This window comes from Muscardinus avellanarius (assembly GCF_963383645.1).
Source record: "Muscardinus avellanarius genome assembly, chromosome: 5".
NCBI lineage: Eukaryota > Metazoa > Chordata > Mammalia > Rodentia > Gliridae > Muscardinus > Muscardinus avellanarius.
This window is the reverse complement of record NC_137790.1, coordinates 66,558,540-66,582,492: the sequence shown is the minus strand read 5'-3', so window position 1 is coordinate 66,582,492 and position 23,953 is coordinate 66,558,540.

The following is a 23,953-nucleotide window of genomic DNA, read 5'->3' as shown; positions in this document are numbered from 1 at the left end:
GTGAATTACTCTTGAAATGAACAACGCTTTTTAATCTAAATCTGTGGTTATGTAGCATTCAGCTGGTGACTAATTGGGGTGGCTGTGACTGGGATGGTAGCAGGAAGCCAATTCTGCTAGGCTGAGATTTGACTTCTACCTTGCTATCATTTACTTCCATAATAAGAGGAAAGAGAAAAATACCACAAGTACTTAATAACTAAGCAGAGTGTTTGCAGACCCACAGCTTTTTCCAAGCTTCTGATGTACATCACAAAGAGAGATATCTGATGCCATCCAGTCTAGATTAGTTCAGCCAAGTTTATTTCATCTTTTAAGTTTAATTCACACTGTGTTTTCCCATTTATTCTAACAAATGCTTTATTTGGTTCTTCTTTTTCTCTCCATTTTCCAGTGCTAGGGATTGAACCCAGGGCCTCATTGTATGCTTGGCAAGCACTCTACCACTGAGCCACATCCCTATCACTGTATTTGATTTCTTAAAAATGGGATAAAGTACATTTCTTAAGTGTACTTTAAGCCAGTACAGGAATTGGATTTCTTAAGTGTACTTTCAGCCAATATAGGAATTGGATTTATTGTTTTTCATGTCTTCCAAGGCAAGTAGAAATGAGTCCTAATTATAGGCTGGGTAGTTCTGAAACTGTCTTCCTATTTGACTACCCTGCTAGAAAGCAGAAGGATAAACTGAATCCATCTGCATGTCCTTTTAAGCCTTGAGTTCTACCCGTTCATCTTGTCCAATTGCCTTTTCCTCCTGTTAAACTGTGAGACAGCCAGGCGTGTTTCTAGCCAGGCTAGGAACATATTAGTTTGGTTTATATTGTTTGGCTGAGTAATAAATTTATTCCAAGTCAGGATGATTTGTAGAGAAAGTGACATCGAGGAAATGGAATCAGCAGGGAATCTTGAAAGGAGAGGATCATTACTTTTCCCATTCCATCTTTCACTTTTTTAATTCAACAAATACTGCATAAAATCTAAAGAACATAAAGAAAAAATGTTAAACTTTGAGCATTTCTAGTAAGTTTCAACCTTCCATGGGAGACATATAAGAAATAAGACAATGAACTTTGTGTAATAATACATAAGAGGTCCATTGCTTTTAAGTCAAAGAAGAAGGGAGCTTGGCTGGAATTGGTTTCCCCAGAGATCAAGGCACTTGAATAGAGCTGCAAAGAATGAACTTACAGGTAGATTTAGGATAAAGGGTTCCTCTAAACAGTAAGATATACAGATTCATGACACTGTGTCATATTGTGAGCAAGGCAAATAGTTTGATGTGACTAAAGCAATGTGTAAACGAGGCAGTGGCAAAATTTTAGAGAGCTATAAAAGATAGCCTTTAAATTTCTCATATTGTAGCTAGATATAGTGGCACACATTTGTAATCCCAGTACTTGGGAAGCTCAGACAGGAGGATCACAGCCAGCCTCAGCGATTTGTGAGGCCCTCTACAACTTAGTAAGACCCTGTTTCAAATAAAAGAATAAAAAATGGGGCTGGGGGTGTAACTTGGAGTTAGAATGACCCTGAGTTCAATCCCCAGTACTGAAAAAATAAAATTATCAGGTTTCTTGTGAAGGAGCTTGGAATTCTATTGTAATAAGAGATGATCTGGATAAGGTTTTAGATTGAAGCACTATCCAAAGCTATCTTGTTTTAGCATCTAATGGATGTGAGTAGAAGCTGGTCGATGTCTATTTTATCTACTTGCTTCCTGTTTAAACTGAAGTCAGGATACTCCATTTACAGGACCTGGTCTGGATGGAGATGGTTCACCTCCATTTCTGTGCAAAAGGGGTAAACTCCAAAACCTTTAAAGACCTTCTCCTATGAGTTGAACTAAGGTCATTATGGTAGGCTAGAGAAGGGGGACTCTGAAGGGGAAAACTATAGGAAGAGACAGAACAGTATCCTGAAAACCCTGTAGACCATTCAGAGGCAAGTAAGGGGGAATGAGTGGATGGTTATTCTGAGAAATATAGCTGGGATATGAGAGAAATGATCTTTTTCACACTCTGGAAAAGGAGTAGATATATGGAAGAATTGTGGTGGAGGAGACACAGCTTAGAATCTCATGTTCAACTGAATTCGATGACTCAAATAATTTGTAGATTCTCATTGTTTTTGGTATTTCAAAAGTACTTTCCATGGTATATTTTAAATGACTGCTATTTTTGTAACATTCACAAATGGGTCCTAGGTAACCTCCTGATCTTTGTACAATTATTTAGAATTAAATACAAGATAGCATTGTGGGAACAAAAGCAAGGATATCTTTATGTTTACTATTACTAATAAATATAGTTTATAAATGAATGTTAATAATAACAAAGTAAATGATAATTTTGAAATATATTATGCAGTAGACCTGTATTAAACACATTACAAGGTGGGCGTGGTGGCACATTCTTATAATCTCAGTACTTGGGAGGCTGAGAAAGGAGGATCGGGGTTTGCAACCAGGCTCTCTATAACTTAGTGAGACCCTGTTTCAAAAAAAAAAATAAGAAAGGGCTTGGGATGTTGGATTCAACCCCCAGCACCATAAAAAACAAAACCAAAAATAAAAGACATATTACATACATTATCTCACTTGATCCTTGCAACCTAGAAGCAAGGTAGGTACTGTCATTATTATTTTATGAAACAAACAAACAACAAAAAAAAAAAAACAAGAGGTAATAAGGTAAAATTGTGCAAGGCATTATACCACCAAGTAGTAAAAGTCAGATTCAGACCCAGGTTTGGCAAAATAGGAGGAGTATAAGTGTGTGAGGATGATTGGTATATCAATAATCTATAAATAAAGCATCTGTCACCCTGTTATCATGAAGCTCTGAAAGAAAATGGCAATTTTTTAAGAACCAGTGATGTGTGCATGTATGTATGTATGTATTACTTTGAATCTCACCGTGATATATAATTGCAATATACCAATAAAAGTATAAAAAAGAAGTATAAGTTTATTAAGCCAGTAAGTTTATTTGCATTGAGAATTAAAAAGGGAGCATGAAAAAAATGCAAGAGCATCTGACTGTATTGTTTCCATCATAGATCATAAGAAAACATGCATTAGTAGTTGGGAGGATAGAGCCACCCCTGCAACACTCCCTAAGTAAGCCATTCAGGTGATCCTATAGGGGCTTCTCATCTCTCTGTGCTCATTGGAGATGACCTAATACCCTTCAGGCTATTCCCAGGAGCCTCATCTGACATCATGGTGCCGACTCAAGCCTGGCTGTAAAAGCTATATTGGTTTTTCTTACTAAGGAGATCTTTGGGTGTTGCCTGCTAAATTTTATTGTTGTTGTTATTATTATTATTATTATTATTAATCATTATTATTATTATTTTGGTGGTACTGGGGGTGGAACTCAGGGGCTTTCTACCTTCGGGCTATACTAACAGACCTATGTTATACTTTATTTGGAAACAGGGTCTCACTAAGTTGCTGAGAGCCTCACTAAGTATCTGAGGCTGGTTTAGAACCTGTGCAATCCTCCTGTCTCAGCCTCCCAAGCGTGGGGATTACAAGCGTGCGCCACCACACCTGGCTGCCTGCTAACTTATTAAAGGACCTAAAGGTAAAGGGCAGTGGGAGAAATATAATTTCTAAATGTTAGTTTTACTACTAGTGAGAAAATAAACTTTTAAATTTGCAGGAGTTCTGGAGATTGAACCCAGGGACATCATACTTCTGAGCTACACCCCTAGCTCTTTTTTAATTTTAAACAGGGTCTGGATAAGGTGTTAAGGGTCTCCCTAAATTCCTGAGACTGACCTTCAGACTATGATTTTCTTGTCTCAGCTTTCCAAATACTGGGATTACAGATGTGCATCACCATATCTGGCCTCTCATTTTTTTTTTGAAGTATCCTTGATGTGAGCTTTCAAGTATGATGTCCAATTACATTCTGTCTTCTTTATCTCAATGGTCCTTTTACTAAGACTAATGATAAAGCGAGGAAGGTTCTTCGGTGTCTCGGCTTAAATCCAAACCAGGAAATTCTATTAGGCTTTCAAAATTAATTTCTCCAACAGTTTCAATTAGGTAAGAAATTCTTCTTCCCCCACCTTAAGAATTGAGTCCTACTATCTTCATCTGGATTCTCAGAGGCAAAAATGCACTTGTTAAGAAATATATTTGACAGCCAAAGGTTGAAAGATTCTGTAGAGATGTGAGGTTACTGCCATATTTCTGTGAAAATCCATACCCCAACCTCTGGCCTTTTAGGAGGAAAAAGCACTCTTTCTACAATCGAAATATCCAGTGGAGCCATTACTCCCAACACAAGGAAGTAAACACATAAATAAAATATTAGTGGTGATTGTAGTAGCATGTTCCATTTTTTAAAAGTCTTTTATCACTTTAAAATAGCTTCAGCAATGCATCCTGAAATTCACCAATAGCATTTTGCACACCTCTTTCTGCAGGAAATTTATACTCAACAACCTTAATTGAGTCTTAAAAGAAGATGTTTGAATTATATCTGGCTAGTATTGTAGAGTCTCTTCTTTTTGCTACTTATAAAAAAATCACTCTTCCTGGCTTTCCTTTTCTCTCTCCTTCTTTTACTCATCTACAAAATATCCTTGTGATGAAAGTGGATACATTCTAAGAGCAAGGACATGTAAAAGGAAGACTAGTGTCTGAACAGAAAAGACAAGTGAAAGGGAAGCAGTACAGGAGGATGATTGTGAGAAAATTAAACAGATAAATTCACAGAAACACCAAATAATTCTTCCCATGCATTTCTTTATCTCTCCCCATTTTTCTCTTTGAAGAACATAGGCCCCGTAATTCCTCTCTTTGTCTTCCTTGTCCTCCACCAAATCTCCCGAACTAAAACAAATCAAATCAAGAATTAACCTTTTAAGCATGAAATATATCTCTTTGCTATGCTATGCGTGTCCTCTATAAATCATTCTGTGGGAGAAATCTGGGAGATCTACGCTGCTCCAATCCTCAGGTGCCTACTCGGGGAGAACTAGCAGCAGCCCCCTCATTTACCATGATGACTTTTCTCTGGCTGAAATGCTGTTTTGCTACAGCCTTGGGTAGAAACCAGCCCTTCAAATAATTTCTTCATGCAATATGCAACAACATCACAATTATAAAACTGCACAGTGGCCCAGAGGAAAAAACTGCTAAAACATAATTATTTATAAGTAATGAAGTAATTCTGTGGCCTAAAGATATAGAATTATGCTAAGACCAATCAGAAGGGAAAAGATCAGGAGGTGAGGTTGGCCCAGGTTTCTCACATTTTTTCCCATGGTACATTGCCAAGACTTCTCCCTCTTCAGGATTTCAAGTTACAAGATCCTTGCCATCTCATCACCCTCTGCCCACAACAATGAGGACAACAATCCTGGTACTTCTTTACTGAATACCTATCATCTGCCAGGCACGAGACACTATTCCTTCAAATCCCTCCCTTGGCCCTGCAAAATCAGTATCGTTATTCACATTACTTGGAGACATGAAATTAACTTGTCCAAGGAGGGTCACACAGCTAGAAGTTGGCTGACTCAGAAATCAAACATAGGTCAGATTAACTTCAATGACTCTTTTGCCACTACTCAGCAGGGTCATGGAGCCAACTCATATATCTCTGATGATTTTCCTTTCTAAGTAGCTGTGTTCTACTTGTATAGTCTTTAAGGCAAAGGATTCCCAAAAGGACAGGTTTTCCTCTAAGGCAATGTTCCTGAGTCTTTTCAAATATTATCATGCCCCCAAGAGTCTTAATTGCTCCATCCCATGAAATTTTAATACAATAATGCACTATGTATCTTCTTCTGAGTACTCTGGCCCTTTAGGGGACTACAAACCATTGTAATTTTAAGTATTTCACACCCTCTGGTGGTGATACTGCACCTGCTAAGAATGTATGCTTTCAAATCACAAGACATGTTGAAGCCCTCCTTTTACACAATAACATCCAACAAGGACACCGGGCTTCTCCTTCCCTTTCTATTCATCAGGTGGATTAAATGCATTATGGAAGCCTCTCATTGGTAAATGTCCACGGAGGATGAGTGGCTGGAGTGAGCAAGGAAGGGGAACCATAACAGAGCACTGTACACACTAGCAGGCTTTTCAGATATGAAAATCTGATGCGAGAGAGAGCAAAGCAAGCAAGGCTACAGTTACATAATCAGAACCCTTGCCAGCCATTAATTGTTTCTCTTGTAATTGTTGATTGATCTATAATTTGATTGTAGAATCCAGGCTTTTATAATAAACCATGGGCTGAACTATCCAATTAAGAATATTGGGGCTCAAAGGAATCCAAGCACGTGACTGGATTTACTGAGAACTGGAGCTGGTTTTTTAGCAGAGGGACCAATTAAAAACTCCTGGAAAGTTGGAAAAGATTTATATTGAAATTGAATTAGCCTTTATTAAGCACACACTATTCACCAGATATCGGCCTGGATGTTTTTATATCACCATCTATCTGAGCTTCGCAATAACTCTGTGAGGCAGATGGAAACGTTTACCTTTTACAGCCCAGGAACCTGAAGGTCAACACAAATATTCAGAACTTGCTGAAGAGCACACAGCTGTCAGTGGTGGAGTAAAGAGCCAAGGCCAGACATGCTTCATTTAAATTCTAGATCCGATTTTGCTTTTGGTTCCAGTTACTGTCCACTTCATATAGATAGGATACATAAAGATGCAGTTTGCTACATATAAAAAGACATAACCACCAAATCACAAAATATTAGGATGCATGCATGCATTTAATGGTTGCATCAGATTTATTTAGAAATTGTGAAATTAAATATTAGTTTTTATGCTTTTTAAATAAGAACTTTGGAAAGCAATGCATTTTAAGGTGGCTATGAATTGCTGACGGGAAAGGAAAGATGATTTTGTATTTTCTCCCCAAGCCTCTTCTGTTCTATTAATTTCATTTTCCTATATCTAAAACTGTCACAGATCAAAATTCAGAACAAAGGAACAGAATATAAATTACTGTGCTTGGGTGTGGGATCTAAGCTAATAAGGATCTGTCTTAAATTGACTATAACATTCAAAATTTAGGAAAATAATTCTAAGTATTTCTGCTCGTTGCTCAGTCTGGGGAAAGCAATGCACTTTTTTTTTCTTAACTCTTTGTCACCTAAGCAAATGAAATAAGTAATATCTTATTAGAAAGTCAGATTTGTTTTATTCATAGGAAAAACAGTTAATAAATAGGATGTGCTAGGTTTTTCTAGACACTGGCTATACAAAAGGTTTTGTTTTCGTTACTCAAGAATCCCAGCCCTAAAGGAACTACAATCTGGGCCAAAAGGACAAAATAAATAAGAACCAGGTAGATGTGTATCTGCTTACAAGTTTTATAAATATTTGAATTAAAGGGCCAGTGTCTCTCGATAGCAAATAAGGGTGACAGTGGTAGATAATTTAAGAATGGTCAAATTTAGGTCCCTGGAAATGAAGCCAAATTTTTGGATAAAGATTTAGTCATGAGAAAAGAACAAAAGTGGGCTTATAAACTAAAGGAACAACTAAGTTTTGGAGAAAAAATGAACTTGACATTTTTAAGGGACAAAAGTGTTGGGTATGATGTGAGCAAGAGGAGAGTGACCAGAGAGTCCTTACTGGAAAGCAGAGAACCCTCAAAGTCCAATCAGTTGTGCATGATAGCCACAGGAGAGAAATGAGAGCTTATTCCAAAAGGTTTAGAGCATCTTTAAAGTGTTTAAAGCCAGAGAATGGCAGGGTCTGATTTACATATTTAATAAATCACTTTGGCAAACTGGGTTATCAATAAAAATTCTCTTGCAGTATCCAGACACAAAATGTTATATAACAAGAATATCATGGTAGCTATTATGGTTTGATACAGAGTGTCTTCTAAAAGAGCTCATGTATTGATATTCAGAGTTATTACAACTAAATCATGAGAGTTGTAATGAATTTATTGGATGGTAACCTAGACCAATAGGGTGTGGCTGGAGGAGATGAGTCATTGGAGATATTTCCTTGGGGACTGTTCTTATGTCTTTGAATCCCTTTGCTCTCTTGCTTCCGGCCATGTGATATGAAAGCAGAGCATTTGTTTGCGTGCATGCGCGCGCTCACTCTCTCTCTCTCTCTCTCCTCTCTTCTCTTTCTCTGTCTCTCCCTGTATCTCTCTCCCTGTATCTCTCTCCCGTATCTCTCTCTCCCTGTATCTCTCTCTCTCTGTACCTCTCTCTCTCTAGCAGTGAGAATGCTGACTGATTCATTCACCAAGGCAAATGGGATTGATCACTCAGTGCCTGAACTTCAATAAATGATCTGAGGAGGAGGTTCTTGACAGTTATACCTGGTGATGGAGAAAATATCTAGGATCACAGTAATCACACCATGGTCATCCTGTCACTGAGCAGGCCACATACTCACCAGGACAAAATTAGTGAATGATTACCTGTCAGCCAGTTTTCTCTGGATGCATGGCTCTGTGACTTTATTTCTATTGTTAGTCAGGTTTCTACTGCTGTGAAAAAGTCCCTGAGAAAAATCAACTTAATGAAGGAAAGACCTATTTTAGCTCATAGAGGTTTGGTTGATGGTCACTTGGCTATATTGATTCTGAGCCTGGGGTAAAGCAAAACATCATGGTGGGGATGAAGGAAAGGGGAGCTGAGAACAAAATATACCGTATAAAGGCACTCCCCCAGTGACCTACTTCCTGCTACTAGTCCCCACCTCTCAAAGTTTCTGTCACTTCCATTAACCTATGAACTCTGTCACTTTTCATTCACCCATAAGAAGGCTTATATACAAGCCTTCAACACAGAAGACTTTGGAGGATATTCTAGATCCAAACCATAATACTTTTCCTAAAAGATACCCTTGATTGTTTTTCAGAAGAACATTTGTATAAAAGTATCAGGGACATGGTTGGAAGAAAGAAATAGAGATGTTGATTTGCCCTGTCACTATTTCTTTTTGAATAATATTTGCAAATTTTATGACATTAGGTGATAAAAGCAAAAACAAAAACGCATTGAATTTATCTTATCACAACGTCTTAATCTAGAAAATAAAAATGTTGCCTTACGGGCCGGGCTTGGTGGCGCACACTTGTAATCCCTGCGCTTGGGAGGCAGAGACAGGAGGATGGTGCAGGTTCGAAGCCAGCCTTGCTGTCTTAAGAGACCCTGTTTCCAAATAAAGTATAAAATAGGTCTGGGAGTGTAGCCTGGAGGTAGAGGGGTTTCCAGGAACCCCAGTACCACCAAAAACAAAACAAAATGTTGCCGTACTACACCAGAAAAAATACCAGGAAGGATAAAATGTTCTACTTAATGTAAACATTGGTAAATTAGGTGTCTTTGCCAATCCGTACACTTTGTAGCACTATACTGCCAAAGCAAAACCATGAACCAGATTATGATTCTTGGGACAGTATATTTCTGCAAATTCTGGAGTTTCAAATGTGCTGACATTTTCAAGGCACACTCTACAATCAAGTATTCATTTCCTTTACCCTCCAACATGATGTGTATGCCATCAGTGTCTCATTCTATCTAAACAGTAGTCACATTAGAAATCAAGCTGGTTGAAAAAAATAAAATAGTAAGGAGCACTTCTCGCCTACAATGTAACTAGGCAGGGCTTTTGTATTATGACAGGAGCTCCTTGAGCTTGGATCTTTAGACTAACAAATAGAAGTTTCTAGTACTGAGATGTCTTGGGGACAGCTGCTGGGCATGTTACTTGGGTGCAGTGGTCTTTTGAGCAGCCTTTCTCTAATCAGATTGCAGAGCTAGATGGCTGCTACCTATGCCTGGGAGGCCAGCCTTACTGCTCAGGGCTCCAGATAGTTTGTTTCTTTTCTCTTATTTATATGTGCAGAGATGACAGCAGTGCCTCAGTGCTGGCAACTGGCCAGCAGTCAGTCAACTGACAAGTATTCCTTACCCACCCCAGGCCGCATCTTCCTCTTGGGGTCTAGTCTGGTAGCAGCTTCTTCTTTTCTGTGAGCCATACTATTCCTGACATGACTTAGCTCAGGGAGGTTTTTCATTTCCAATGCAAATGTTTATGGGTTAAAAGCTTATTTAAGCATCCCCAGGGCAGGTTGGGTGGGAGACCAGCATTGCCTTCTTGTCACACACACTCTATCTGGAGTCAGTTAAAGACCGGAAAATTTGCTTGAAGAGGCATATGGAAATTTAAGAGGTAGAAAGCAATCAGGGCTGCATTTGCTGAGACTAGTGTTAAATTTATGATTGAAAATGGAAATAAATAGGAATCAGTCTCTTTTTTCCCTCATAAAATTATCAATACAATTTCTTGATTATCAGGGATGGGTTGGGATGTGAGTGCATTGGGTTAGTATGTTAAAAATCGTGGTTTATCTATTTTTAAATCTTATGGAATTGCTTTTCTTACTGTGAGTGGATAAAGCTGCTGTCTGTCATTGGAATGACACTAGACATAGAACAGCAGACTCAGTCTTAGTGCCTAAGAATCCATGCTGGCATTAGCAGGACACGCCTTCCTTAACCATTCACCTGAACCACAGGTTAAAAACACACCACTGTGACCTGTGAATCAGCCTCACAGGTTCATTGCTTTTTGGATACAAAGAGATCACTCCCACTGCTGATAAAAGAAGGGAAGAAAGGATACTTTTTGGCAAGGATTCTGACAGAAGTGCTTTGACATGAGTTCTTCCTACCTCTAAAGAGAAAATACATTTAATGGCTGAGCAAGAACCAATCTGTGTGCATGTGTATGTGTGTGTGTGTGTGTGTGTGTGTGTGTGTGTGTGTGTACATGTATGGATGTTCACATGTATATTTCATAGTCACTGGAAAGAGTTTTCATAGAGGTCTAATTAAAGCCCTGTCCAGGCCAAAAAACAAAAACAAAAAGCAAAACAAAAACCTGTTAGTAAAAAAATGCCCCTTCATTGACTTGATTCTCATGTTTTTCTTTAATATTAAATTTACCCATCAAATTTTTAGAGGCGAGCCGGGCGTGGTGGCGCACGCTTGTAATCCCCACGCTTGGGAGGCGGAGACAGGAGGATCGCGCAGGTTCGAAGCCAGCCGTGCTGGCGTAAGAGACCCTGTTTCAAAAATATAAAATAGGTCTGAGAGTGTAGCCCGGAGGAAGAAGGGCTTCCAGGAACCCCAGTACCCCCCCAAAAAAAAAAGAAAAAAAAATTTTAGAGGCGATATAAACATATCTCATATTTACCCTCCTTCATTTCGAAAGAATTTCTATCTTTAGCATCTTCCGATTTGCAGCTTTCTTTCACTCTCCGATGCTTCAGTCCAGGCCCTTTAGTTTCTTATCTAGACAGTTCTAATAGCTTTCCAACTAATTTCATTACCACCGGCATGGCCTCGCTCCACCTTGTCCTACTGCTGCCCAAGTGATTATTCTAAAACCTAGATATTGTTGAATCACTACTAGTTTAAATTTACTAAGTGGCTCCTAATAGCTTTATCTAATATCTAATAACTAATCATGCCCTTTATGTGGTAGACACCAATGCTTGGTGTTTGTCATGTGGGTTACACATGCATTGTATCATTGAATCTTTTTTTTTTTTTTTCCGGGTCTAGGGGTGGAACCCAGGGGCATTCGACCTCCGAGCTACAACCCCTGCCCTATTTTTTATTCTTTATTTTTAAACCAGGTCTCACTGAGTTGAAGAGGGCCTCACTAGGTAGCTGAGGCTGTCCACGATCCTCCGGTCTCAGCCTTCCGAATGCTGGGATTACAAGTGTGCGCCACCACACCCGGCTCCTATTATTGAATCTTAAACACTTCTTTTTTTTAGGAGCTAGCCCTAATTTGCATTCTATAGCATAAAGAGTTGTAAGACTGAGAATACCAAGAGACGAAAATCAATTAAATGGTGTTCTACTGCCTTTTGAGTCTCAATCAAAATATTATGAAATAATATCAAGATATTACTAATATAACAGGCTGAGACTTATGTCACTGATCCTATAACAAAGTATGTCTATGGAATAAATCCCTACAAGAAATTGCTCAGCAAAGGGTTTTAATGGATTTAAAATCAGAAAATTATTATCAGGCTTCATAAAGTTTGTACCATTTATATTCACATCAGCAATGTATTTACCTCCTTGACCACAGAAATTATGTGTGTACATGTGTGCATATATATGTGTGTGTATCTTATTGGTGACTGAACTCAGGGACATTTTACCTCCAAGCAATACTCCCAGGCCTATTTATTTATTTATTTATTTATTTATTTATTTATTTTTTAAAGGGGACTCTCACTAGGTTGCCAGGAGTCTCACTCTTTGCTGAGGCTGTCCTTCACCTGACATCCTTCTGTCTTCAGCCTCTCAAGTACTGCAGTAACAGTCATGTGCCACCATGCCCAACTCAGATAAACTTCTTGATTTTTGCTAATCTGATAAATTAAAAACAACAGTACCTTATGGTTTTAATTAGCACATTTCATTGCCAAAGGGAGGTTAAATATAAAAGAGCAATCTAGTAATGGTCTCCCAGAACAAATGGTAAATAAGTGTTACCATTTCTCCCTATAAGACACTTTCATAAGCCAAAACACATGTCAAAATAGACTTCATTAATGTAATATATATTACATAAAATTAAATGTCATATTAAATTTTTAGTATTTATGGGAAATATTTATTATGTAGGTATTATTGATTATAGACTCCCTTAGAGAGACATTTATGTCTATTTTAACTCCCGCATACCAACCCTGTGAATATTTGCATTTATAAGCTCTCTGTGTCTATCAGATTTAAACTGCAAGGGTTTGGAGATTCCTGGTATAGCAACAGAAATACTTTGAAAGTAAAATGTAATTTAAAATTATTCTCTGATATTAACTTCTTAGTTCTTTTCTGCTGCACCACTTTTCCTATAAAGTAAGAGCCCCTGTAATTTTGGAAATATCAGTCTCAAAAGAAGTCCTTTTTACATTCCGATAATATCCTGAAAAATGAGAGCAGTTTGTAGTGGAAGGAAATACCACTTTTGTCATTTCCTTTGTTCTTTTGTCATTGCTGAAAGCTTCCAAGATTAAAAAAAGAAGAAGAAAGAAAGAAAAAAAAACTACCTCAAGGACACTTTTCTTTCCCCCAAACCCTGACCTTCTGATATTGCTTTAGAAACATTGGCGTAAGTGCTGAAGCAGGACTAGTGGACAAGTTCTCTGATGGAATGGTGTTATGGTGTTTCTCTTAATAGGCTGGGTGACCCCAGGAGGCAGCCTGGCTTCCCCTCCAGGGGCCCAGAAGCTTCCTCCAGTGGTTCCAGCTGGGTTTTGTCTTTCCCAACCTTCATCTAATGAGCTGATTCTCCCTTTATCTGGGACACCTCAAAGGCCTCACTCCCCCTGGGCCACAGGTGGGAAATGGCTTTCTTGTTATCATTTTTTTCCCATTGAGGGTGGTACTTCTACCTCCTGTGGGGCCAAATTACTCTCTGAGTTACAGTGTCCTGTCAGTTTAGATGACTCCCTTTCTGCATCTTAGAGAACAGGCTCTGTATGTGCCACTACCGCTTATGAATCAGGAATCCCTCCTCTCATCTTACTACTTCCTGGGAGGTTAAGTTTCCGGCCTGTGAAATTCTCATGGTCCATCAGGTGTGAGAAATGTAGACGAGGGAGTCTAGCAATGCAATGAGAAGGTACTTTTTTCTGTGGAAGTCATCCTTTTAAATCATTTTACAAACTCTATTTTCATCCTAAGATTTTCAGCCTAACACCAAATGACCTAGCCAACTAAATAAATGACCAAAGCCCCTAGTGACTTATCCATGTCACTCTTATAATCCCACTGACATTGGATCATCAATAAATGAAATGAGCCCTAAGGTCCTTTTGTCTCAGCAACCTTAATGCAGAATGGAGGAGGAGGAGGCAGAACATCAGTAACCTTCACTCTCCCTCATCACCATCCTTTACTCTTCTAACAGAAGGTAGGCCTTTGAGTTTATGACTTTTTCATGAGAAAAGCAGAAAAGGCAATAGTGTTTCACACACATGCTCTAAGTCACAGTATTAACTGAGCCAGATTCTTTTTTTTTTTTTTTTTTTTTTTTTTTTTGGTGGTACTGGGGTTCCTGGAAGCCCTTCTACCTCTGGGCTATACTCCCAGACCTATTTTTATATTTTTATTTAGAAACAGGGTCTCCTAAGCCAGCGCCCGCGGCTGGCTTCAAACCTGCACGATCCTCCTGTCTCCGCCTCCCAAGCGCGGGGATTACAAGCAGGCGCCACCATGCCCGGTGAGCCAGATTCTTAATGGCATCATTTTGGTCCTCCGGTTCTAATGGTAAAAATTGTGTGTGTCTGTGTGTGTGTGTGTGTGTGTGTGTGTGTGTGTGAGAGAGAGAGAGAGAGAGAGAGAGAGAAACAGACAGACAGACACAGAGAGAGACACAGAGAGAGAGACAGAGACAGAGACAGAGACAGAGACAGAGACAGAGGTAGAGAGGTACTGACACATGCAGGCACACATTATATATACATACAGAGATTCATATCACCAATTTCCAGTTCCTCAGACCTTTGGAAAGTCTAGAAGATATAAAGATAATTTGAATTTTTGGATTGTCACCTACATGAAATACATTTGCATGAAGACAGGAGGAAGGATAAAATTACCTTTAAAAATTCTCACTCTAAGCTGGACATGATGACGCAGGCTTGTATTCCCAGTACTTGAGAGGCTGGGACAGAAGGATCACAGGTTTGTGGCCAGCCTCAGCTACTTAGTGAGGCCCTCTGCAACTTAGTGAGGATCTGTTTCAAAATAAAGAATAAAAAATTTAAAAATATGGCTGGGGGTATTGCTCAGTGGTAGAATGCCCCTGGGTTCAATCTCCAGTACAAAAAAAAAAAAAAATTCTAATGTATATCACAGACTCAAGTTATGATTGTCTTCTGTTCTTTCTTTTCCTGCGGGCCTCAAGCACTTTAGTGTAATGCCTTTGGTCTTCCCTGGGAGGCTGTGACATTGTAGGTAGTGCACTGGCTGCAGGGTTGGGGCTTTTCTGTTCTCTTTCATGGTTTTTTCTTTGTTTTGCTCAAATGCTGATCGGTACAAAACTCAGGGGAATTCTACATATGTGTGTGTGATGCTGCCCCAGGCTGAATTTGTCTCTGGCCGTTGTGGTTATTCATATTGAACAGTGCTTACTTGTGTGATAAATAGCCTATGAGATGCTATTGGTGCCTGCCAGGTGGCCCTGAAGTGCAGGCGCCATTTCTTAAAGATGTTTAAAGCTTTTTTATTTATTTTTTGTTGTTATACTTTTATTGGTGCAGTATAGTCTCATATCATAATTTAGTTCATCGTGGTTAGGACATACATGTTCACAGTGCTGGGTGAGCCTTTCCTCAGCTTCCTCCCTACTCCTTTCCCTTCTCCTTTTAATCACTGTGATACCAATGGTCTTGATTGGCTTGTAAGTGACAAATTCTTAAGATGATGAGGTTAATTTTATCTTCTAGGCAGTGAATTATCAAAAATTTGTTTCTTAAAACATCTTCAGAGATTATTCTTAATATTTGGCCTCTCTCTCTCTCTCTCTCTCTCTCTCTCATCTCTATCTCTATCTCTATCTCTTTCCCTCTCTCTCTTTCTCAGTACTGGGGATTGAACCTAGGGGCATTTTGCCTCTGAGCTACATATCCAAACAGTTTCTATTTTGAAACAGGATCACACTAAGTTGTAGAGGGTCTCCCTGAAATGCTGACACTGGCTTCAAATCTATGATCCTCCTGTCTCAGCCTCCCAAATACTGAGATTATGGTGTATGCCACCATCCCTGGCTAGTTGTGGCCTTTAAATGTTAATTACACACAGAAATATATTTGAAATCATTATTTGGATATCCACAGTCATCATCCAAGTCATAGTAGCAAAATACTACTCCTTCCTTAATACTTATTTTCATAAAGTCATCACATACATTGCCTTAATAAATACAGAACTGTTGCTTCTAAAATAAAGGGTTAGGTTCCAAAAAGCTTCTGGTCACAACATATTTTTTTAGTTGATCAATATATAAGCTTTTTACATGTGTGTTTCTATTTAAAGATACTTTATTGGATTTATATTGTTGTTTCATTAATACTGAGCTCCCACCCCCAGCACTATAAGTCATGCTGAATGCAGTTTTTTTTTTTTTGGGGGGGGGGTCTGGGAATGGAACCCAGCGGTATTTGACCTCCAAAATACACTTCCTGCCCTATTTTTTTATTCTTTATTTTGAAACCTGGTCTCACTGAGTTGCAGAGGGCCTCACTAAGTAGCTGAGGCTGTCCGTGAACCTCGATCTTCCGGTCTCAGCTTCCCAAATGCTGGGATTACAAGCATGCACCACCACCCCCGGCTGAATGCAGTTTTTATATACATGTTTTATCTGTAAGGCATAACACAGTCTTCTTGTGCTTAGGGACACAAGGTAGCACTTCAGCGATATGCTCATGGGCCATTTTCAACAGTAAAATCACCAACAAAAAACATAAAATTCTGAAAAACATAGCACTAAGCAAACCACAGAAAGACCACTTGTCTTCACCATGAAAGCCAAATCAAGGAGGCAGTTCAGACTCACCTTGAACGTAGGCACACATCAAATGTCCATGAAAGTACAGTGAGCATTGGTTTGGGAATCACAGATAAATTTTAGCAAGCAGAAGTTGAAAATGATGCAATATACAAATAAGAAGGATGCACTGTAATTTGTCATTTAAATTGAAGGACCAGACAGTGAAGGCTCCTAAAGAATAAATAATTCCCACCCCACAGGCCACCATGATCTGGCAGATCTCTTTTATCTTCCAGAAAACCCTAAGGGATGGAGGCTTCTTCAAAGAGCTCTGGGATAATAAAGTTTACCAAGTAGTACAAAAACAGCATACCCAAAACTATCCATTTTTCTGTGCTAGCCTTTGATTTAAACAAGCTCTTGTAACATTCAGCTTTTACCTTTTACAATTTCTTGTTTCCTATTTAACTGTCCAAAATCTTGCTTGTTGTTATATTTTCTCTTTATCTATTGCTATCTTAAACCCTGATTTTTCCTTTCTACCTGAAATAACCAATAGCCATACCATCCTTCGTGGCTTTTTAGAGAGGTGCCCTCCCAGACTAGTACTACTGGCACCAGAGCTGAGTGTTGAGCTCTCTTCTCCTCGGGGCCTCAGGGAGTAAAAACTACTCTATAACCCTAAAATCTACATGTCTACATGCACATGCATGTGTGTGGAAGCATGCACACATGCATATGCACACACACGCACACACACACACACACACACACACATACACACATACACACACACACACACACACACACACACTTATTTGGTGGATAATAAGAATCCAGACAGTATAAAGTTTTTTTTTTCTCTTACTAGTAGCTCTAGTTGATATTTTAAAAATCCAGCGTCCTAAAAAAGCTAATAGGCCAATAAACATTTTACTCCATATTTATAGGAAAGTATAGGGTTCTTCATTCTGTGGAATTAGGTTCTAGAGAAAACAAAGAGAAGACAGTGGAAGAACAGAAATTAAATAGGTATTTTATTGAGGTTTCTTTGAGAAGAATGATTTACTTTTCTTAAAGGATGGAATTGTTTCATTATATATTCCCCCCTGTTTTATAGAACTTGTATAGCATAGGGAAACTTTTACAAAAATTTAGATACCCCTAGAATAATTATTTTCAGACATTTTTAGCCTCTGCTATTTTTTTCTTCTTAGCAACTAGAAAGAACCATAGCTTTCTTGATGGCATGGTGTTATTAATACTATGGCTTTCTATTTCTAGTGCATCTAATGCAATTAGATTAGTTAGCTCTTTTTTTTAAATCTCTGTGACCAGATATCTGAGAAGAAAAACATAAGAGGAGAAAAAGTTTATTTTGGCTGGCAGTTTCAGAGGTTCATTCTATGGTTGGCCAGTTTCAATCAGAAGCATCATGGCACTAGAATGTGGTGGAGAAGAACTGTGCAGCTTAGGGCAGCAGAAAGCAGAGAGAGAAAAATGAACCAGGAGCAGATAGAGTCCCCAAGGCTAGGTCCTCAGTGACCTACGTCCTACAGCGACACCCCATCTCCCTACAGTTACCACCCAGCAAGTCCATTCAAATGATCAATTCATCAAATGGTTTAATTCACTGATGAGGTTAGAGCCTCATGATTTAATTATTTCACCTCTGAGCATTGTTGCAGCGCCAACACATGAGGTTTTCTGGGAGACATTCCATAGCCCAATCATAATAGCAATTCTGCTTAGAATTCTAGGTCTTGTACCATCTGGTCAAAATTCAAACATAAACAAGTATCAGAGTTACTTGGTAGACTTGCTAAATTACAGAATCATAGTTTCTAGCATCAGAACTACTGATTCAGTGATGTAATAGGTCTGTAGTGGGACCTAAGGATTTTCATGTTTCCTACCTAGCCACACTATAAGAACTATGCTCCTTGGTACAACCAGTTTACAAACATGATTAATACAATACCTGGAATATCATAAAGGTGCAAATAAATGCTTATCATGTATTGACCTTGCTATACCCAATAAATGGACATTTCTACCCTTTAAGTTAATTGCTCTTATATCATAAATGTTCTGTTTTTACTCTTTTACTGCTCCTATGCATTTTAATTCAGGTAAAATCCAAACCAGATTAAAATTGGCTCTTCCTGAATACACCTTGATCCATACTATTTATTTAATTTTTAATTATATATTGACATAAATGTGTACTCAGAAATTGGCTTCCATGGTAAACTTATCTTTTCATCTAGGTGATAAGGGCAGAGGCCATATACACTTGCATATACACTCTCTATTACAGTAACCAAAACAACCACTGAATGGACAAAATTAATTCTTTGCTCTTAAGGTATCCAAATATTTGAAGGTACATTTTTTTTGAAGTTTGCAGAAAAATGATATGTGTGTTTCTAAAATAAGAAGGCTTTTATAAGATACATATCTATTTAATTCCTCTTCAAGTACTAAAGATACTTTAAAAATGAATTTTAATACCTTGACTCTATTTCAAATTAAAATATGCATTTTACTTGTTATGTATTTTAATAGGGTGGGATAAGTATTTTGAATCTCAAATCCTACTCCATATCATAAGCTCATCTTTATTATGAATATTTGACATAAATATAAGGTATATGATATGATATTAATTATATATTTTATAAAATAAATAAATGACTTAAATGTCATAGGACTCATTTTGGTTCCTAGAGTTTTAAGTCTATACTCACTAAAAAAATAAATAAATGTTATCCACAGGGGCCTCTCAAAATCCAGCACAGGTCTTGGGAGAAAGACAGTTCAAACTATTTAACCATTGTTATTTTCATTGTGGGGGACTACGGTACCGCTAGAATTCCTGGGCACTAAGAAATATTTTCTAACATTCCCCAGGATTTTCAAGAAGGATGAGATATTTATGCTACCTTCTCTTTTCAAAGGAGTCACGCAAGCAATGGCCTATTGGACTAAGCAATTGCTCTTTAGCACGGTGATAACTCTTGAGTTTAGATGGTTGGTTTGTCGATAATTTTATATAAACAGAAATTACTTAAATATCATTAGATTTTTGAATACCTCTTTAGAAAACAACTTTAGTTCAGCGAAAACTGTGAATTAACTAAACTATTTGTTAATTCATTCAGTAAATATTTATTAAATGCCTATGTATGCTGAACATTATACTAAGTATTTTAGAGGATATAAAGATGCATTAAGGGCTGAAGATGTAACTTATTGGTAGAGTGTTTGCCTAGTATGCATGAGGTTCAACACTGTAAACAAAAAAGAAACAAATAAAAAATGTATTAGGTATGGATTTCACCTTCTATTATTTTACATCTGGTGGGAAAACATATACCCATTATGAACTACATTTTTTTTTTTTTTTTTTTTTTTGGTGGTGGTGGTACTGAGGGTGGAACCCAGAGCTTTCTACCTCCAGGCTATACTCCCAGAACTATTTTATATTTTATTTGGAAACAGGGTCTCACTAAGTTGCTGGGAGCCTCACTAAGTACCCGAGGCTGGCTTCAAACCTGTGTGATCCTCTTGTCTCAGCCTTCCAAGCATGGGGATTACAAGCGTGCGCCACCATGCCTGGCTATGAACTACATTTTGAAGCAGAAAAAATTATGTGTCACAAGGGAGGCTAAGTGTGATGCTGCTTGAAGAAGAATAGGACTATCTATTGGGCATCTGGGGAGACTCTGGCAGATGCAGTATATGGATTGGTTAGCAAGGATGCATGCAGAAATATGGAGTTGGGGAGGTAAGATGCTTTTACTAAACCTGGTCACTCTTCATGACAGTTGAATTCTAGAGAGAGGGACCTGCACAGGGATAAGAATGGAGGGATGTGAATGTGGAAATATTTTGGTTCAATTTGATCAGAACTCAACGGGTGGCAAGAGGAAGTTTTGGAGAACTGGTCAGTTCAAGGAAAGCTGTCACTTTCCAGCCAAAGACTATGGAATTAAGTTTATATATTATAAGGAGGGATGCAAAATGAGTCGATCTATGTTTTAACAAGGTTAGTCTGACAATAGAATATACATTGAATTGTCTATAATTGTACTTCTGGTTTCACATCTGTAATATTGCTGAATTTGTTTCTTTGTGGGCCTTTCTCCCTCCTAGACTTTGAAACTTGAAGGCACTTCTTGAATCACATTGCTGTCTTCTGTAAGAGAGGGCCTTAGGATCTTCCTTAGTGAAAGGAATTGTCTACAGGATTATTTATATATTAAATTAAACAGGTAAACTTTTTGGAAGAAAGACTGTGATTTATATATATATATATATATGTATATATATGTATATATATATATTATATATATATATACTTTATTTATCTATTCTATAGTGTTGGGGATCAAACAAAGAGCCTTGTACATGTCAGGTAAATGCTCTACCACTGAGCAGCATCCAGACCAGGTTTTTTTTAATGTATGTACACTTCATGATTCAATGGGTAGACTATAAATTTTCAACAGGTAGTAAACAAATTAAGAAGAGGCATCACTTTTCAATGATTATTATCAAGCCCAAGTTGACCTAGACTACAAATCTATGGTTGAATCTGAGCACAAAAGTCATTAGTATGCTGGATAAATAATGACATCCTACATATAACCTAGGGTTCTCATATAGGAAAGGAATTTAGCAAATATGTATTTTCAGTATCTTCTTACATTACAGTTATTTGGTGAGATCTAGAAAGTTGCCTGTTTGAATTATATATAGTCAGGGTATATATTCAAAGTGAGAAAAAAATACGTATTCACCCCCAAAACACCATCATTTTTCTTTCATATTATCTTATACCTAAACTACTGACCACTTGAATTAATATACTAAAAGGCTGAGAAACTCAAAGTCAGCCTTCTACTTTTTTAATTGATAGGTGTCTAGGGAAGTTATATAACTGAAATTATAGCAAAGAATGTTTGTTAAACCTACCCATTCACAGTGACAGTTATCCTGTTTATTCTGCAAACCTAATACACTTTATCACACCACTAGTATGCATGAAATGTCATTTTCTTTCCGTATTTCACAGAACTGATTGGAGCTGCTCTGTGTTGCAGCTTTTAGATTTGCCTGCCCCCCCCCACACACACACACACACACGCACACACCTCCTTCCTTAGTTGTGCGCCTGTCTCTGCACATGGCTTGGTGGTTCCTCTTTTCCAAAGGCCTTAGGTGAAATGTATGTACAAACACAGGGCAATCACGCCCTCAGCTGGCCAGAGAAGTGGTTGCATTTTGAGATTTCTTGAGTTTGAGCACAGCAAGACTACAGAATCTGAGATATAGAGATGCTTTCTTGTGAATTCTAAAGTTTAGCAATTTCCCAGGGCACACTCATTACTTTAGGTATTATCACCTTTTCCATGATATTTCTGGAATTATCAAGTAGGAGAAGAGGAATACACACCGAGGTCCTCAAGGAATAGCACTTATCGCTGGCATTTTTCAGACTGCTAGCTAAATGGAGTCAACAAAGGTTTAAGTTCTTAATAGGCATAGTGCAGCCCTGTGATAAAAATCTCTGGAAAGGACAAATGAGTGACTCATAACTATGTTTCATTTGTATCTCTAATACACCTGTCTGCTTCTTAGGAAGAAATAAGCATTAAACTAGTGATTTAGTACTTTTTAAATCCAAAGATGAATTCAAGGAGAAGGGAAATAACTTCTCATAACCCAGGGAAGATCCTCTGTACAGTGAAGTAGATAAGAAGAATTAGGATTCTCCCTGCAACCTAAGGAACCCCTAGCCATCAAATAAGCCCTTTCCACTGAAGAGAGCAGCATTTCTTCCAAGAGGACTTGGGCGCTGCGGCAGCAGCAGCAGAGAGCAGATCTCTGCCTGTGGCCTAAGGCTGCTTTGGCACCAGCGAGATAGTCATTTCCTTTATGGGCTACCTGGGTGTAACTGGGCTGTCATTAAGAGCAGACGTTTAGAGGCCTAGTCACTCACCTCAGGTAATCTACAAATGCCTCAACAAAAGATTAAAGCCATTTATAATTTTGCTTTTAAAATGTTACATTTATACTTTAATTCAGGCTGTAGAATCATCATTCGTTAACATGGGCGCATAGTGTTTTCAAAGAATCTAATTTAAAATATCTGGTGGCCAAGAGGAGAGATGTGGTGGCGTATCATAGGGAGAGGTCCCCAACCAGAGACACCTCTCTAGGAAGACAAATATGCACGTACAATATGGCATGGGGTAATTGTTTCTGAAGTTGCAATCACACGCATATATCAGAAATCTTTGAAGAGTCCATGTAACTAGTCCTAACTTTATTTCTCAGATCTAGACTCAAATTCAGTCCTTACCAGCCCTAATTTACCTGGAATTCAGCACTTTGAAAATAAATATGAAGATAGTGAACACAACAACAAGACAGCTTTATGAACTTCACAGTGAACATACTTCCTCCTCCTGACTTACCTTTCTCTCTATGGGAGAGGCATTTTCTAATTTGGATTCCTTTGTTACTATTTCTTTCTTGCATGCTTTTTCAAATAGTATTCCACACTTATACTGAATCCTCACATGTGATTCATCGTTCTTCCTCTCATACTACCACCACCGTAATTCTGTTCCGGTTCATTCCAGAATAATGTAATAACACCGTAACTCTGATTTCCACTTCTGGTCTCTCACTGCTACTTCTCGCTCTCAACAGATGCTCACTGAGTACTGAGGGAACATCAGCATCTCTAATCTGGGTTTCAGCGTAGTCCAGGATCTAGCGCTGGTCTTCACTGCTCATGCTCCTAATCTAGGATCCCACTCGATACATGAGTTTGTCTTTTATGCCTCCTCTCTGCCAGCCAAATTCTATGCCTTTCTTATACAGTTCTTGCTAAAAGAAACCTTTTTTTTTCTTTCATGAGGGAAAACATATCCGTCTTTTAAGAACAAACCTACACACCATTTTTTTAACAATTTGTTTGATCGCCATACCAAGACAAAAAAAAATTCATACTCCGCTCATTCATCCTTCTGTGCACAAAAGGGTAATATTTGTCTGCCATACAAAAGATACACTTCATCTCTGAGAATATCTCTCATTTATTTTACTAGAATCTGGGTGCATGAGGCCAGAGACATTAATTCAGCTATCCCTATATTTGATCAAGCACCTAAGTACTTAGCACCCTGCACATCTGAAAAAGCTCTATTAGTAGTTTAAAAATATATTTTAGGGAAAATGCTTTTTACAAGTAAATATTCATATATCATCCCTTATACAAGCCAAGAATTTCAACTAGATATTTTACATAAATTAAAATATACTAGAATCTTACATACAAACAGGTTTTAAAGAGGTCTATAGCCAAGCACTGTGGCATGTGCTGTAATCTCG